Source organism: Ambystoma mexicanum, chromosome 1q, assembly GCF_040938575.1.
Source record: "Ambystoma mexicanum isolate Mex_15411 chromosome 1q, UKY_AmexF1_1, whole genome shotgun sequence".
Classification (NCBI taxonomy): Eukaryota; Metazoa; Chordata; class Amphibia; order Caudata; family Ambystomatidae; genus Ambystoma; species Ambystoma mexicanum.
Window position 1 is genome coordinate 1259523349 of NC_090922.1, and position 17764 is coordinate 1259541112.

At 47.7% G+C, this 17764-nt stretch overlaps 1 protein-coding gene across 2 annotated transcripts in view; it reads right to left on the reverse strand.

Annotated features, from left to right (window-relative positions):
• Positions 1-17764, reverse strand: part of FGGY (FGGY carbohydrate kinase domain containing) — a 2730916-nt gene that overhangs the window by 828358 nt on the left and 1884794 nt on the right. The gene's annotated exons all lie outside the window — the stretch shown is intronic.

Consider the following 17764-nt stretch of genomic DNA (forward strand, 5'->3'; position numbering starts at 1 on the left):
TATGGTAAGTTAGCAACAGATCCTTGCCCTTTTCATGTTCACTTGGTCCTGATGAAGCACCCATGCCGAAACCTATCAGTGTTTTGTATAGAGCTGTTTGAAGGAATTACCTTTTTCATGTTGTGTGGTCCATTCGTTCAATCAAAGAATATCTTTTGCAATCCATTGCATAAGCTGCTTAAACGAATACTACTGGCTTGCAGCGTCAGAAGAAGGTAAGGTGTTTGTTCCAGCTGACGAACTAGCACCATACACAGCTCTCACTATATTTCGGCGTCAATGAAACAAACAAATACTGACCTTCCCTGCAAGGCCGGCGCAATCTCGCTTGCCTTCTGAATAGCGCATCTTGTCACCAGGGCTCAAGTCGAGGGTGGACAGGATTCACTCTCTTTTTCCAGAGGGTGGATTCAGTCCTCCGACACCCCCAGCTAAAATGAGAAACATTGAATGTCCTCTTTGAATTCATGAATTAAAGCCGACCTCAGGGATCGAACCACAGCCATCAGGTTTGCAAGCTGGACACTTCACCACTGCATTATATAACCTGATGAAAATGTACAAACAACTAAATGTGAAATGTCCAATTTCGGTACTGCAAGTTCCAGGAAAAACATTTCTATTGGTTCTTGGGGTTTAAAACAAACACACATGTTAACGTTTTCAAAAACACGATTAGAAGAAAATATCCTCTCTTGTGTGTTCGTGTTGATTTTATGAAAGCCAAATGCCATTCGTCCTGTGCAATTTGGATAGTTATGAAAAGCCAATTTAATGAAATGTGCATATTTCACCTTATTATGCAAATTTCTGGCGACGACACATCCCACTGCGTTTGTTGATGAGTCCCCCCACTTTAATTTTGAGGACTTGACTCCTGCTTGTCAGTGATGTGTGAAACGCCGGCCGGCTGCCCTCTACGCTGCCAGCACGAAAATGGTGCTTTGTGTTCTTTTTGGGTAGTTCCCCCTGCTATCCATGTCACCTATCCCCCTGAAAAACTCCTCTTTCACCTCTGCTCATGTGCCCCAGATCCCGCTCCAATTCCAGTCAATCCCGCTCCACATTTAGGGTTTGATCTCCCACTAGACCACCACCACACCATCTCTTACTGGCTCTTTGCAGCATGTGTACCCCATGCAGAGTTTTGCACCGGCGTACTACAGCCTTCTGTATGCAGGCATATAACCATGTCCTGCAGACCCACTATGGAAAAAGTCAGTGGTAAGGAGGCAAGCTGCCATGTCCCGGAGTCTTGGGTGTCCTTGTCATTTGTGGTGTGGCATTAGCGGTTGTCGTGCATACTTACCAGAGATGTGCTCTGATTATGGTGCTGCAACTATATTGCTGCAGCAATGCATGCCAGATTCGCAGTAAGGAGTCTGGCTGTGACTGTTGGGCAAGCTGAGGTTCTTGGCGCTTGCCAGGAATTGTGTCACTGCAGATATTGGTTCAGGTTCTAGGTTGTCCATTGAGATCCTGGAGTGCAGATTGCTATTGTAGGGGTTAACAACCCTAGTGCTCATGCGTTGATGAGATCTGCCAAGAATAACAGCTGGTTTCCACTCCATTCTGAATTCTGCCCAACACATGAAATCAAAGGGCCATGATCAAATTATAAGAGTGTCATCTGGCAACAAGTGCTAAGAGACTCTGGTGGGATTGACATAAATGCTTATTTTAGCAGCATCCCCTGACGGCAGCAAATATAAAACCATGTCAATAACACAGTGACGCTCCTTCACTCCACATATAAGAGACCATTATTTTGGAAAGGAACAAACTAGTTGCATACATTCCCAAGCAGTGATGGAGTAGAATATTTAATAATGAATGATATGTACAATAGAAGGATATAAACACACAAACTAAAAGATAATAATAATCTGTAATTTCGTAAACTTCCAAGATGACCGACAAAATGTGTCCGTATGGACAATGGCCACAAACCCAATATATCGAACGTGATATGATAGGTTATTTATAACGTGCTTAATACAAAGAGGTTTCTAAGCGCGGACCCAGGGATCGAACCTGTGTTGCTCCTTGTCGTTTTGCTTCCAAAGCGAGCACGTTGCCGCTGAGCTATCCTCCTAAGACTGGAGCAGGGGTGTCCCCAATAAGATGCAAAGAGATGTGCTTTTATAAATTAGGAACTGGGATGTTTCTATCAAACACCCCAGTAATTTCTTCTATGGCAATTGATGCCTTTTAACCATCGTGATGGCACAAATGCCTTTAAATGCTTGGCATTAAAATCATTTTCTAAACATTTCTTTGTGAAGGTCTCCAACTGCTGCCATTTTTTTTAAAAAAAACATCATGTTTGTGGTGAGTATTGTTGGCTCAAAATTCATGATTTAGCACGGGGAGAGGCTCCATGTTGCCTCCACACAATATATTTTGGTTTTAAAAATGGCACCACCCGAAGAAGGGCCTCGGGAATGTCTAATCTCGCTCTCTGTTCCAGCCACCTGATAGGCTGATGGCCCTCCACCGGGTGCGAATATGCGATTTCTCTCGCCCACTATTTGACACAATTAACCCATACTCATACTCAACATTTGCCTTTTGACAACATTCGAAGAGTCCTCATGAAACTGAGATTCAACCTTCTACTGGTTCCGGAGATGCGAACATGGAGAGGTGTTTGCAACAAATGAACGAAGGAGACAGCACAACATCAATTGACACGATGTCCCAAATTCCTGACCCTATATTGTAACCACAAATTTGTGTGGAACATTAATGAGATAACAACTGGTGAATTCTGGAAATGCTGTCTTTCTGGTGGATCAATTGCACTCACAATAGCACGTGTGTCACGTTATTAAAAAGAAATTAGAATCAGGGATTGCTTTGTTGAGCCAGCTGCTTCCATAGAGAACAAGATGCAATACTTTTTAGTGATCAAAGTAGAATTATATAATCCCTGTATATATAAAACAGAAAATCTGTTAGTTTGTTCCCTATACAATTCCACAACGTTCCACCAATCTGCACCAAATTGAAAATAGTTACCTGTTACGACCCTTTGAACATTACTGACTACATGACATTTGAACACCCCACCCTTTCCCCTGGATTTCAGTCCCTTCACACACGAGATGGTTACCTGAAATCAACGAAACATCGATGTGGTCGTAGATGGACCGGACAAAGCTCATTTTAAGCATCTTGATGCAAGGAACAAAACCTCAAGTCCCTAGGACGCACTGTTTCCGAGATATTTGCACCACAACTCACAACACCACGGCAGGGTAAGGCGACAGGTGGGGAGAGTGCACAGAAGGTCTCAGTATGTTGCAGCACGCCAAAACCCCCCTCCCCTCCACCTCTTCTCCAGGGCATGTTAGCCAGCCAGACGCACCCATTCTCAGAGCAGTTTAGTTCAGAATGCAAAGTACATCAAGCGATAAGTGACTTGGAACAGCGACCTGCAAAATCATTGAATTTTTAAAAATTGATGAGGGTTATCATGTCTGTCTATAGAACCCAGGCGGAGTACACGTACTTTTTACTAGTAAGATATAAATATAAGATGTGTGCTAGATTTTAATAGCTTCTTTTATACTTTGGGGATCATTACAAGTTTCATGGTATCGGGAAACTGCCCCTACCGTCTCCACTAAATAATATCCCAGTATTCTCAGGATACTCCGGGCGGCGGAGACAGCAGTAAATTCCCATTCCCGGGACTCCTATAGGACTCCATGGGATGGGTTTGCCGGAATTACCGGCACTGGTAGTACTGGTGCCGTTGATTCCAGCATTTGTTTGCCGATAGGGGCCCGATCTACAGGCAGGTGGGAACTGCCGGTAAATCCGAGCCCCCACCGACAAACTCGGGTTTCACCTGTCGGGTAAAAATGCTGGTGCCGGTATTGCCAGCAATTTTTCAGGCATTTTTCCCAGACGGGATAACATTCTATGTAAATGTTATGAACATGTGTAGGTCGATATATACCTGAATGTTCAAAGTTTGATTTTAATTAATTCACATATGTAGTAATAAAAAAAAAATGAAAAATACATTGTACGGTGTATTAGTGCTAGCGTGATTGCGCTAAGTGTTTGTGTATATGCAAAGCTACTGAAATACCGGTCATGTAGTGTGGGTCAGAGTTAACTATTAACGTGCACATATTTCCAGAAAAGAGGAACACAATTAGAATTTCCCAACTGCAGGGCAAAGAACGTGAATGGGTGGGCGGTGGCGTCTGGACGAGTCCATTGCTACCCGGTACTTCAGTGCGTGGGTTGACAGGGGCTGAGGCAGGCTCTGTTGCCAGAGGCTGTTGAATCAGTCAATGACATTGTTCTAATTGTGTGGGCAGCAGAGTGGGGGCGCATCAGTATTTGAAAGTACACCGGTGGGCGACTGCGCCATCACCATTACTCCAGTCCTTTCGCCTGCTCACCCATCTCTATCAACGGACCAGTGGCTGATGCCAAAGTGTCCGTTTTGCCGAGATTGTGACTTTGTCGACAGCCTTCTAGCACAAGTCTTGTGACTTCAATGTGAACGATGCACACAAATGAAAACTGAACGGTTCCTGAAAATGACAAAATGTATTCACGACCCGTCAGGCTACAAGGCATTCTGCGCCCCTTAGTCGTGGCCGTTGCCCTGTTTCTAAGACCTCCCACGTTGACAGAGCTACATTCCGAGACACTAGGAGACAGCGTGATTTATCCAGGATCTCAGGGACGGTGTGTGGTCAAAGCAAGTAAAACCCGGTCTGAAGTTATGTCAAGAAATCAGCGAATGGAGCTTAACCTCCGCAGAGAAAGCGCAAGGGACGCAGAGTGGCTGCCTAGGACTGTGCTCGCTCGGCAAGAAATGGTGGCGCGGCTTGGGGTGGCGCTGTTGGCGTTTCCGCGCTCCTTGACTGGGTATGGGTGGTGGGGATGCACTGGGACATTCCATTTGACCCATCTAGTGATTTGGGGCGCTGTCACTCTCCACTGGGCCTCGCCCTCGCTAATCTGCTATGCACTCCAGATAGACAGAAGTGACCCGTGCGAGGGCTAGTTTGGGAGATCTCATTGGAGGGCAGCGTATGAGGGAGAATGGCCACACTAGGTGTTGAGAAAGAGTCCATGCTATGCGGAGCAATGATTTAGGATGAGTTGTGGCAGCACTAGGAATGAACCGGGTGAGATGAGGTTGGCAAATGGCGAGGGACTGCAGGGCTGGGAGTTCAGATGTGTCTGTGTGACTATCAGAGCTAACGCATTGGGGCATTTCTGTCTTGCCTTAGCAGAAGTAGGCAGTCTTGCTTTCCCAGAAGTAGGAACGCTGTTAAGTGAACACCAAATTCCATGCATTGGGTAAAGTGATAGCGGCACATGGGGGAGAAGTAGCACTGTGCGGTTTTAGTTGCCTTCCTTTCTCTTTTGGACCACTGCAGGCACAAGTGCTGATCATCATTGCCGGATCCACGTCCTTAATGCCCCTACAGTAAGGTACAGTAAAGCAATCTTACATATACGTATATAATATCACGAACGAGTTAGTTTAAAAGATTCAAACTGCTGAGCAACTTTATAGTACACTGATACAGTAAGTGCAAGCCTACGCATTCAGTTAGCAGACATGACATCATGTGTTTGCATGTAGGCAACGATATTAAAGACCACACAAACCAGTGGCTTTACGCAACGTCACGTGAAGAATCACATGTGCAACTCCTGCAATCAAGATGCTGCCATCAAGTAGCCGGGGAATCCACAGAGAGCCGGATACTCCACCATACGGGAATCCACAGAGAGCCGGATACTCCACCATACGGGAATCCACAGAGAGCCGGATACTCCACCATACGGGAGGAACACACATTTATCTGGCTAACTACACATAATATACACAGAACCAGGCACCCTCTTGTGACAGGTATATAGATTGTGTTGTGCATAATCACTTGCTGTCACGGATGGCCTCAGGAACACACCAACTCTTGGAGACAGTTCAGGAGTTTGTATTGGATTTGTGTGCTCTGAAACTACCATGCTGGTGATTTGGCAGGAACAGAACAGACCATTGGTAATCAAGAGGGTCTCTAAGGGCTGCCCCCAAACCCCCACTATCTCACCTAAGAATGGAAGGTTCTGCCTTAACCCAGGTGTTCCTGAACTCAAAGTTTGTCACTAGAGATCAGTAGCCCCTACTATCTAATAAGTGTCTGACTGATGGCGATGGCCTAAAGAAAAATGCCTTATCTCTCCAACTCCCTCTGGGAACAATCTAGGGGGTCCCTGACCTAAAGTCTCAATGATAGGTGCCTTTCAGATACACAGGCACTGCTTGGCCTCTTACACATAACCCGTTCCTCTCCCTGTGTCTTTCTGTCTCTCGCCCTGTTCACATCCTTCGCTTGCCCGTCTACTCCACCAACAATCTCTCCTTTCTTTCCCGCTCACATCCTACTTTCTCCACACTACCACACCTCTATCCAGACTACTACCCCTCTCTGCACTACTACTCTCCACTCATACCTTCTTTCCCGGTCACCCTCCTTTCACTCTTCCACTCAATTTACCATGCACTTGCTACTCTACCACTCTCACGCATTCCTCAGACACTCGCATCAAACAATACCTCACCTTAAACCCTCTTTCAGCAATTCTGCTCCACACTCGACTTCACTGTTCTTCCTCTACCTGTTCCCTTGGTCCTCCCCCCTTCTCCTTCCTTGGACCTCATCGTAATAACCCACAACCTAATGCTTCCTGTCCTCCCTTTTCTCCCACCTGCATAGCTCCCCGGGCTAACCTCTGGCTTAGTTTTCCACCTGAGAGGTGTTACAGCTGAGTGTTAACATGAAAGGGGTCTTAAGCCCCTCTCATTTCAGAAGCAAGAGTCTGTTGGTTCTCAGCAATGGTGGCCAAAACCAACAGCCTCAGTGCCCCAGTGCATGTGAGGGCACCACGGCACACGCGGGGCACTGGATGGACAACTGTACTGCTCTGTGGCCCGCTAACAGGTAACACTGTAGTCCTTGTGGGTGTCCATGTTGCACTGCAGTGCGCAGTCCTCCATAATCTGCGCTTGGGTCTAGGCGCCAGGTGGTGTCCAGTTGCGTGGACTGCTGATTTTGGTGGATGAGGTTTTCTGTCGTCTGGCGGTCTCTTGCTGTTTCTCTGCTGGTCAAGCTGGTTGCTCTTTCTTCGCCTGCCGGGTCTTCTTGGAACTGCAGTTTCCAATGGGGAACAGAAACAGACTGACAACCATCATGGGGATTGGGCAAAGAAAGCCAGGGACAGGGGTTAATGGTGGTAAGCTGGACACTCAGCTCCAACAAACCCTCTTGACAGGGTGCAGAGTATCTTATTGCTGCCGGCTTCCGCCCAAGCTCAGGCTCAGAGTCTCAAGGCCCGGCAGACAGCACAGAGGGCAGCATGATGCACCTTCTTCGGGTGAGAGCTGCTCAGGCGGGTGCATCAGGATAGGATTGCCACGCACTGATGTCTTCGGAATGCTGTTGCACGAGCACTAAAATGGCATGTGGAGAAAGGACACATTGTATTGCCAAGATGCGCATTGGTGTGGCCACACCCGCTGCGATCTCAAATAGCAGTATGCAAAAAAGTAGAACCCCAACGAGTTTTCTCAAACTTCAATGCAAAAAACCGTGAAGAGATCATTGGTGGCAGGTGGGAGTTTGTGGGGGTCATGGAGGGGTATGAGATGAGGGTGCTCGTCACTGAAGGAAACTCTGGGGGACGACTTATATACATCATAGCTCCGCCACCACTGGTTGGCAATGCCACATTGACTCCATGAGAGATAAGTAGTTTAGCAGAAGTATCCAGTTTGCTGGCCTGATTTGATCTGTGCAAAGAGTTTCCTTCTAACATCTAACCAAGCATCCTTCTGTAAATAATGTATTTATAATTTCTGTTTGCTCTTTTTGCAGGGTGAAAAAATTGTGGGCACAACTAAATATTTCAATTCCATGATCAGTAATGATAAGGTGCTGCTGTTGACTGCTTGGGGGAGTCGGGCCTCGGCTCTCCTTACTCTTTATTTTGGCAAAGTAACTAACATGACTATTAGTGCTTCTTAATTTAACTTAAAATAACATGACTTCTGCTCATCAATGAACAGAAACACAAGCACGCCAAGGCCGTTCACATGTGTTTAGAGGGAGAACACTGCGTCATGCTGTGCCCATATCGGCTGGCGGCACAAACTGGGCAATGCTGCATAGGCATCCAACAAGCGAGGCAGGGTAACTGATGTTACCATCGGCAGCTGGGAGAGGGGCAGCCCCAACCTTCTCTGCGCCTGCTCCTCTCCTCCCCCCAGCTACGGAGGAGACACGCAGTCTCGGCAGCACAAAGCCACGGAAGGGTAAGGTGCGAACAGTCATCTCACCCTTCCTCCAAACAGCAAGGTGCTAAGCACCATAAGGAAAACAACCGTCAGGCAGGCCCCAGTTTCAAAAGATCTGCCCCCACCAGGGGGCCAGACATTCGGCTATCCGGCCGGGGGCTGGGACAACAGCAGCCCCCACCACATACACAACAAAGACCCAGGGCCTCCCTGGGTCCTATGAATATGAGCAGCATGCTCAGAGTAAACACAATTTGTTTGTGGACCCTGAACAGGGACCCAAGCAAACAGGAGGTTCACTGTTTACTCAGTGTCTTCCAAATCTTCTTGCTTCTTTAGCAAATCTTGAAGTTCGCTGTACATCGCAGCGTCTTTTTTCCTTACTGAACATTGTACTGTTCAAAGCAATTGCATTGCAGCCTTAATGAAGGAAGAAGAGGCAACCGAACAGCCAGTGCGGACAGCGTCAATTTCAACATCTCGGCATAAAGGAAAAGCGAGCGGCAAGCGTGTCCAAAACAAAACAAACAAAGACACGTGCTATGGAATCATCCTAAGCCAGTGCGAACGAAGGAGAGAGAGGCACCCGAGCAGCCCAGCGCGGACGGCGTCCGATTCAACAACTTACAGGTGAGCCACCGCGCTGGGGCTACGAGGGAGGAAAAATAGACACTTGTGTCTGGGAAGAGATACAATTTGTTACAGTGGACCGGAGCCCCCGTGTTAAAGGCAGGCGGGGCAAGAGCCAGCCTGGTAGCACGGCGAGCCGGGAGCTCGTTTTTCTCGACATCCACGCAGAGCTTGCAAACGCAATTTCAAGCTCGGCGGGCCCAAATACTGCAGATTAAAAATATTTTTTGTAATTTTGCACGGGCGCCCTCACAGCAAAACCAATTATTTAAATACCAGTAAAACAAGTCTGGGGGCTGCCCATTTATTAAAATAATCACCGCACAAAGTGGACACTAGGAGACCATTTTTTCTTTGAACCCTACGTAGACTTAACAAAAGGAGATATATCTCTTTTAGCAAAAGCTAGCAGAAAAAACAGACCGCAACAAGAGGGCACCAGCCAGCAGAGACCCAGCACGGGCAACAAATAGAACAGGCTCAAAGAACTTGCCGATATAAACAGCTTTAACTCCTTGATAAAACTTTTTTCCTTTTCCTATAACAGGCATAAAAGATCACGGGGCCCAAACGGAAAGCACGGGCACCCTCAACACCGGTGCAAAAGCCCAAATCACCACAATTGTTAGCAGCCATTGAAGCGGCAGAGCACTAGGGATGAGCATGAGTTAGAGAAAACATGTACAGCCTACCCAGGGAAGGAATTTCTAGCCCACCCAGCCAAGATGAGGTTTCTGCACCATCAAAAAGGAGAAAAGTATCTGAAGGCGCCATAAAAGGTAACAAAACATTGTCAAAACTATGCAAGAATGTAACGGAATTACAGCAACTAATGGTAGAAGTAAGGGGGAAACAGACACCGCCCACAAGGGAACCTGGGGCCTCAACCCCTACCATCGCAGTAGAACCTACAATAACGGTCGTCAACTCACCCGTAACAATACCTATAGCAATCCCGCCACAACAAGTACAGCAGTTGCCAGTAGCACCCACAGCTACAAATACAACAGCCTCCACAACTCCAGCAACAGACCCAGCAGGTGCTCTAAAAGCATGGGCCACCCCCAGCACAGACAACATGGGCGTGACAGGGACACCCGGCAGCAATACAACTGACATTGTAACAATCTGTAATGCACAGTTAGACCAAAAAATGAAATCTTTCCAAACAGAGATATTAAATAGATACAAAAGATGCCTGGCATGGAACATTGATACCACAATCAAAGAAGCCATATGGGCCAAGAAATTTATATAAATCTTTTCCTTAATAGAAGCCCAACGCAAAGGGAAAGACACTTTCAGAGACCCCAAAAAGATAGAAGAAAAAGCTATTGCCAGAAACTCCGAGGTCGAACAAAACTGGACAACTGGTTACAAGCCTTTGCCATCTTAGCAACAATATATGAAGAAAAATTCCCCATGAATGGTAGGAAGATCTGGGCATACGTTGATAAAATAAGGGAAGTAAAAGTAACCCAGAGGGGGAAGACATGGCTAGCATATGACATCAGATTTAGGAGGAGCATGTCAGAAAGGCCGGCCATTGAGTGGGATGAAGTCCAGAACGATTTATACACCCTCAACGCCGAACCTCCCCAGGAAGAAGATACCATGCATTCTTCTTCCAAAAATAGCAAAAATTTGCAAGGAAACAAATCCAATGACAATGATAAATCCAAAAAAGGGGAGCAGCCCTTTCGGAAAGAACCAGCCTTGGGCGGCTCAAAATGACGCCCACAGACAGAACAAACAGCAGGCTGCCAAATCCAACATCCCATGCAGAAATTTTGGGAAAAACCAGTGTACATGGGGCAAAGAATATAAACACGCCTGCACAAACTGCAACGGCGACCATGCAGCAAGCAAATGCACCAGACTACCAGCCAAGAAAGAATGATACCCCAATTTTAGAACCAGGACGAACACCCATCAACCCGGGCAACTTAAGGGACGCCCTAAACAACTACCCAGACAAGGAAACCAGCAGGATACTATGGCAGGGTTTCACCAAAGGTTTTTCCATCCCATTTAAGGGCTCTGGGTCACACACACCGGGAAAATGAGGCTAATCCATCATCTCTCCTACCCCAAAGGCCAGTCTTTAAACGACGGCATCCCACACACAGAATCTGCCGTATCTTACACACATTTCCAAGAGGCGGCAAGGCTCATACAAGAGTGCGGCAGAAACACCTTGATGGCAAGCTGGACATCGAATCTGTTTTCAGACTTTTGCCAGTCCACCCAGATGCACAGCAGTGGCTAGGTTTCACTTTTAACAACAAATTCTATGTAGATAGATGCCTCCCAATGGGCTTTCCTAAAGCAGAGACCAGGGCCAAAAATAGTCCATTAGCTAGACGATTTCATGGTTATGGGGCCACCAAACTCCGGAGAATGCGGCAGGGCTTTAGCAAAACTTGAGCACATGGCCGCGCAGTGGGGAATTCCCCTAGCGAAGGAAAAAACCACCAAACCAGACACAAACATAATTTTCCTGGGCATCGAAATAGACACAGCAAAGGGGCTCTGCAGAATCCCCAAAATAAAAATAGCAGAACTCTTGTTTAAAATACCAAACCTGATAACGAAAGAAAGGGGACAGTAAAGGAAATACAATCCTTAGCAGGCAGCCTCAATTTTGCATCCAGAATAATACCTCAAGGGAGGATATTTTCCAGAAGTCTAGAGTTCAAAATCAAATCACTCACCAAACCACACTTGCATATCCGGCTAGGCAGAGAGGTGAAACAAGACCTGGAAACATGGGGAAAATTCCTCAGAGATTTCAACGGGTCTTTACTTTGGCGAACGCCTTTAAATACCTGGTCAAACAGGGTCCTATACACCGACGCAGCTGGGAGCAAGGGGTTTGGAGCCATACTAGACTCCGAATGGGTGGCAGGACACTGGCCAAATTCATGGCAAGCAACAGGGTGGACAAAAAACATCACCCTACTAGAAATATTTCCCATCTGGCTAACATTACACATCTGGGGCAGGCGACTAGCGAATATGGAACTTTTGATCTGGTGCGATAACATGGCTGTAGTGGGCTCCATAAACAGAAGGTCTACGAAATGCCCTTTAGTACTGAAAGTATTACGAGCCATTACAACAGTCACACTACAAGAAAACGTTGCAGTCAAAGCGAAGCACATTTCAGGGGCAGATAATAACATTGCTGATGCCTTATCTGACTTCCAGTGGACAAGATTTCGAGAGCTAGTGCCTCACGCCCAAGAACAGATGACACCAATACCAGCAGAATGCTGGGCAATAATGGGAAGACAAGAATAACGGCATCAACGCCAGCGCCAGAGAGCACAGGCCGGGATACCCAACGAAAACCAGGCACCTCTAAAACGGGTGCCAACAACACATTCGCATCAACGCCAGCATCAGAGAGTGCAGGCTGGCATGACCAATACAAAACAGGCACCTCTAAAACGGGTGCCAACAACACATTGGCATCAATGCCAGCGCCAGAGAGCCCAGGCCGGGATTCCCAACAAGAATCAGGCACATCACCAATGGGTGCCAACAACCTCACAGGCTTCCTAACGGAGATGGCAGAGAGGGCAGTGGCAAGCACTACTGCAACACAGCACAGTAAGTGTTTGTAAATAGTATTTAAGGCCACAGGTGTAAACCAAGTAGAATTAATAACGATTAAAGATATAGAAGTATTTTTAAAATGGGCTCGGTAACAAGGTTTCAAAAGGGATTGGGCTAAAAAACACCTGGTGGCAATTTCATATTTTACAAAAATACGGGGCGATTCAGACCACACCCAGAACGCCCTCATCTCTTATGCAATGAAGGGATGGGGCAGAATAGAGGGTGCTCAAGTGGACACCCGCCGATCCCTTGATTTCAGCAAACTGGTGCAGATAGCAAGCCATTTGGAAGCCATATGTTGGCACCCATACGAGATAATGTTATTTAAAACAGCCTTTTTCCTAGCCTACTTTGGGGCTTTCCGGGTAGGAGAACTCATCGCTTCCAGCACCAAGGCCACAAACGGCCTGGGTGTCATGGAAGTCAGGGTGAGACAGGAGAGTGTTAACATAGGAATGCAACAGTCGAAAAAACGGGTGCAAAAAGAACCATCAACATTTGTTGCATTGATGAAGCAACAAACTGTCCGGTTTGCATCACCAACCTCTATTACGCACAACGACCCAAAGTGGGGGGGAATTTTCTAATCCACAAGGATGCATAGGCTCTAAGCCGCTACCAATTTAAAGGAGTGCTGATAAAAGCAATCAGCAAAGCAGGGTGGGATCCCAAACAGTTCGGCACCCATTCCTTCAGGATAGGTGCCGCCACTGCAGCATGGCAGGGAGGCCTAGCACCGCAACAACTAAAAAACATAGGGGGATGGAAGTCAGACTGTTATAAAAGATATATCAGACCACAACTGATATAGCCATCCTCCCTCAAATGTTCTTTTCTTTTCCCTACCTCCCACCACCACAGAAACAACAGGCGAATCGAGGACCACACTCCGATCAGCATGGATAGTTGGCCACTCATTCGTTTTCAGGACAGGCAGATGGGCAGAAGAGACTAAAGAAGGGCCACCTTTTAGAAACACCATTACTTCATGGTGGGGATACAGAGGCCTACGGTGGGCCTACGTCCACAAAACACTAGCAGAATTGGTGGCATACAGGGACCCCCCAGAATTCCTGATCATTCATCTAGGGGGCAACGACCTAGTCAACACGACTAGACGCATCCTATTCGAAGAATTGTGCTCCTCCCTAGCAGGCATTTTGCACAACTGGAGGGGTAATGAAATATACTTCTCAGCCATTTTACCAAGAAACAAATGGCTAGGGGCCAACTGCTACAAACCTGTAGACATATCCAGAAGAAAATTGAACAGGGGGTTAGAGAGATTCTGTATGACAAGAGGACTGGGTTTCATAAAACACCCAGCCATTACACTAGGCAACCCAGACCTCTTTCTCCATGACGGCACCCTTTTGTCTAACCAGGGCATGGAGCATTTATTTCGGGAAATTAATGCAACACTTGCTCACTGGGGCTGTCTCTAGGGCATACTCTTGGGGGAACACGGTCAGCCGCACAACCTGCCCGTGTGTGGCGGCACGGGTCAGAGGGGGTAACCTCAGGACCCGATGCCCAGAAGTATGATACCATCATGATATGTGATATTGTGTATTTGCCATAACTCATATCTGTACAATAAAATCCTACGGCCTTTTATTGCCAACACTTGACACAAGTTGTGAGCCTATCATTACGGAAAGGGTTTGGGGTTCAGCCAATACTAATGCATGCATATGGGTTCAGCAGTTATGGGCAATGCTGCATGAGCATCCCACAAGCGAGGCAGGGTAACTGCTGTTACCATCGGCAGCTGGGAGAGGGCCAGCCCCAACCTTCTCTGCGCCTGCTCCTCTCCTCCCCCCAGCTACGGAGACACGCAGTCTCAGCAGCACAAAGCCACGGAAGGGTAAGGTGCGAACAGTCATCTCACCCTTCCTCCAAACAGCAAGGTGCTAAGCACCATAAGGAAAACAACCGTCAGGCAGGGCCCAGTTTCAAAAGATCTGCCCCCACCAGGGGGCCAGACAGTCGGCTATCCGGCCGGGGACTGCGACAACAGCAGCCCCCACCACATACACAACAAAGACCCAGGGCCTCCCTGGATCCTATAAATATGAGCTGCATGCTCAGAGTAAACACAATCTGTTTGTGGACCCTGAACGTGAACCCAAGCAAACAGGAGGTTCACTGTTTACTCAGTGTCTTCCAAATCTTCTTGCTTCTTTACCACAGAACCCCGCCCACCCTACAAAAAGGGGAGAAGAACAAAAAGAAGTACAAGGCACTGTACAGTGCCCACAACAAGTCGTGGGACACAAGAAGGCGGCACGGGTCAGAGGGGGTAACCTCAGGACCCGATGCCCAAAAGTATGATACCATCATGATATGTGATATTGTGTATTTGCCATAACTCATATCTGTACAATAAAATCCTACAGCCTTTTATTGCCAACACTTGACACAAGTTGTGAGCCTATCATTACGGAAGAGGGTTTGGGGTTCAGCCAATACTAATGCATGCATATGGGTTCAGCAGTTATGGGCAATGCTGCATGGGCATCCCACAAGCGAGGCAGGGTAACTGCTGTTACCATCGGCGGCTGGGAGAGGGCCAGCCCCAACCTTCTCTGCGCCTGCTCCTCTCCTCCCCCCAGCTACGGAGACATGCAGTCTCAGCAGCACAAAGCCACGGAAGGGTAAGGTGCGAACAGTCATCTCACCCTTCCTCCAAACAGCAAGGTGCTTAGCACCATAAGGAAAAGAACCGTCAGGCAGGGCCCAGTTTCAAAAGATCTGCCCCCACCAGGGGGCCAGACAGTCGGCTATCCGGCCGGGGACTGCGACAACAGCAGCCCCCACCACATACACAACAAAGACCCAGGGCCTCCCTGGATCCTATAAATATGAGCTGCATGCTCAGAGTAAACACAATCTGTTTGTGGACCCTGAACGGGGACCCAAGCAAACAGGAGGTTCACTGTTTACTCAGTGTCTTCCAAATCTTCTTGCTTCTTTACCACAGAACCCGCCCACCCTACAAAAAGGGGAGAAGAACAAAAAGAAGTACAAGGCACTGTACAGTGCCCACAACAAGTCGTGAGACACAAGAAGGCGGCACGGGTCAGAGGGGGTAACCTCAGGACCCGATGCCCAAAAGTATGATACCATCATATGTGATATTGTGTATTTGCCATAACTCATATCTGTACAATAAAAGCCTACGGCCTTTTATTGCCAACACTTGACACAAGTTGTGAGCCTATCATTACGGGAGAGGGTTTGGGGTTCTGCCAATACTAATGCATTCATATGGGCTCAGCAGTTAACAGAACACAACAAGCAGCTGAGCCAATCATGGATCGTGTACTCGAAAGAAAGCACAGATGCAAAGTGTGATGTTTCGGGACAGTCCGCGTGCATGTACCAGTCTCGTGCATTCCCGGCCATTGCTTTCATTTAAACAAAAGCTTCTTTTGGGATGGGTTGCGAGGAGGGCTGGAAGGTGGAGATTAACTGCGCCTGCAAACATCCCTGTTTGAAACATCTCCCATTCTCCAAACAATAGACGAAGAGAGATATGTAAACAAGGCCACCGAATAGAACCTGGCCTCCTGGCGTCCACCTGTCTATGCTGGCTGCTGCTGAAGGATTTACACGCGGGGCCCGCGCAGGAGATTCGCATGGGACAGGCAGATAGGTAGAGGCAGCTGGAAGGCCTAAAGGCAACAACATGGGTATCAGAGCATTCTGCTCCCGTTGGAAAGATTGCATTAACTGCGATCGCAGCATGAACGATGGGTCCTCGAGCAGAATACCTGTGAGGCGCGCTCATTCCACTTACAGCATCTTGCAGTATATCTGGGCCATTCAGTTGGGAAGAAGCAGTCATTGTGGGCTGATGCGTTCTTTGTGAAGTCCACCATGTGTTTTATAAAGTGGATCAAGACATCAGCAAATGCAACACTTCATAGATTGGCCCTTTTGCTTGCTCCCCTTTTAGCCTCACCTTACACTGACCTCATGCAATGTCGGCTTGTATTGCAGGCAATTGCCAGGATTTATCAGGAGGTGAGGGATTCTACGTTGGGGGCGCTGCAGGACAACTGGAGATGCTTTCCTGCGGGCGGGAGACACAGGAAGCGCGTGTGAAGAGGAGAGTGTGCCCAGTGTGCAGATGAAGGCAATGGAGCACCATGGGGGATAGGGGAGGGAGCATAGTGTATGGTGACAGCGTGTGGGGGAATCAAGTATACAGGAAGAGAACATATGCAAGGTTCAGCAATGGCGTTGTATCTTCCCCAGCGAAGAACGTGCTTGAGGGACGGAGAGAGGGGGGGACACCAATACAGTGCAGACTGTGGGACTTTGGTGACCTGCAAGGACACTGCACATGTCCGGGGTAAGGACTGAATGCCTCTCTCCTACACATGCACATAGGGCCATCTGCCTGCTGATGTGAGGGTGTGATGACACTCACCGTGCCAGAATATGAGCCAGCAGTAAATATCTAACTGTTGTCCCCAGACCTCCAGTTCCTGGCCCTGCTCAGTTGGCTGATGCAGTTTTCTTCCCTTTAGTTTTTCTACACAGTAGACAGTTACCCCTTGGGTGCCTGCTGCACCCCAACAACCACCGAAGATGGGATTGCCATTTTGGCCACTATTGCTATGTGGATTCTACTTTCGCATAGGTCTTCCATTCTCCTTTGAGATCATTGAAGTGCAAAGCTTGAAGAACAGGTAAACAGTAGGCGGCGACCTTCCAACCTCTTTGCTGACTCAATCACCACACATAGCACCTCACACAGCAGCAATGCTGAAGCAGCGGGCTGCAACCGCTAATACCAATTTGCTGTTTCTACCTCCAAGTGCAGTTTCTCCCTCTGTTTGATTATCGTGTAGCCTGCAGCAAGCGGCCACCATTGCAGACAGATCCTTGGCCACAACCAGTATTTATCAATGTAATAAAGCATTAAAGGACTTGGCAGTAAACGCTAATGAGATGGAAATTGCTGGTTTCACTCGGTGCGCATCCCTGCCTTCGACCTGGCCTTACAGCTCGGGGATGGGCCATGAGCATTTGCTGTAGTACTGAGTTATAATGCATCATTCACGTGTTGCTGCATCTGTCATTTCAGTATTATGATTGAACCTAAGTTTTGAAGCAATATAAAAATCAGGTGATGGTCAGCAGAGCTCCTTGGGTTTTGAG